Source organism: Agrilus planipennis, unplaced genomic scaffold (genome assembly GCF_000699045.2).
Source record: "Agrilus planipennis isolate EAB-ADULT unplaced genomic scaffold, Apla_2.0 scaffold598, whole genome shotgun sequence".
NCBI classification, from domain to species: domain Eukaryota; kingdom Metazoa; phylum Arthropoda; class Insecta; order Coleoptera; family Buprestidae; genus Agrilus; species Agrilus planipennis.
The window spans coordinates 15635-17165 of NW_020439249.1; the positions used below are offsets into that span (position 1 = coordinate 15635).

Here is a 1531-nt window from a genome sequence, read left to right on the forward strand (position 1 = left end):
CTATACAATCAAAACTTTGTCATGTCACCGGTTGTTCGTTACAGAGACACTACTTCGTGGTTATTTTGATTATCTATGGATAATATTTGTAGTGCATGTTGTCAAATTTGATATTTTAACCTAAGTAAATTTTGTAATTAAATAACGTTTTTTGAGGGATTTTAATCAATTATTTTTTATTTTACTTTACTAATAATATGTAATTCTCTTTTAGTATTAGCAAGTTACGTTTCTTTTGTAATGTATGTGACATATTTCTCTTTGTTGGGTTTGTATCAGCATTGTAACAGCCCGTTTATTTTATCGATTTAATAGTAATTGGTTTAACTTTTTTCGTAGGATTTTGTTTCATTAAGGATTAAAATATGTTGGGTTTATTGACCACTTAATAACAAAAATCATCTGTAATATCCAGAAAAACATTCGAGTGGTAGTTATTTTGTGAAATAATTATGATTTAATGTGATTGCTGATTATAAACAATATTCAGTATTGTAAACAATTTCCTTATAGAAGAGAAATCCTTACATGCCACTACTCTAGGAATATTTTCGACTGCATATTCGATCTATAAAAAAAGGTAGGATCTTATTAAACTTTTTTTAAAATTTTCTCTTATTAATTATAAAGTAAAATAGTAATTGTTTTAGTACCTGGACGTATTTGTTTTGGAGTTTTCTCTCAGTGTTTTGGGTTGTTGACTATAGAAGTGAACACAACAGTGTTGTTATTCCTTCAAAATCATGCACACTATTCAGAATAGTAGAATTAACTTTTTTATCTTTTCCTTAAATTTAAAATTAATTTCTCTCTCATTAAACGAAAATTTTTAGGCATCAGTAATTACCAACTTAACGACGTAGTCTTTATTTCTTCATAAATCAATTTTTCCTTTATTAAAGCAACTGAAAGTACCACAATGTAACAAAATAGTTTTGGGTGGATACAAATTAAAATTATGTGGCTGAAACTTACTCTTGAATCCTCTTTATGAAAACTGTCTATAATATAATTGAACTACAACTCGAAAATTACTTTAAGAATGTTTTTGGGGGCTTGTTACAGAAACAAAATTGCCTTGCTAAAATTGCGTTCAATCATTTGCTAAAGAAATGTTCATTGGTTCAAGATCATTTTTCCTTCTACAAGCTAGCTTTATGATTTATGAAGAGTCTGCAAATAAAACAAATATTAATTGGTTTAAAAGAAAGACAATTAAAGCTTTTATTATTAATTTTTTATAGTTTTAAAGAAGAACCATGCAAATGAATTTTTCTTTCCTGGAAATAAAAATAACAATTTCTGTATGAAGTTGATTGCTGAAGAAAGAGTTTGTGACATGCAATTGGTTACTGTTGGACACTGGAGTTAGGGTTACAAAGTAAGAAAAATCATGTGCAAACATTTTTGGGATTTTAGTAAGTTCGGTACACAATTTTAAATAATAATATATCTAGTTTCAAGAAATTTTATTTATTGAAGACACACACACAACAATTGATGCACCACACAGTGATTACATCAGGTAAAA

At 27.4% G+C, this 1531-nt stretch overlaps 1 long non-coding RNA gene across 1 annotated transcript; it reads left to right on the forward strand.

Annotated features, from left to right (window-relative positions):
- The first annotated feature begins 6 nt into the window (after positions 1 to 6).
- On the forward strand, positions 7 to 1210 carry LOC112905574. The gene is made up of 2 exons (XR_003231887.1): positions 7 to 580; positions 651 to 1210. It is a non-coding gene; the product is annotated as an uncharacterized LOC112905574 (long non-coding RNA).
- Positions 1211 to 1531: the final 321 nt, after the last annotated feature.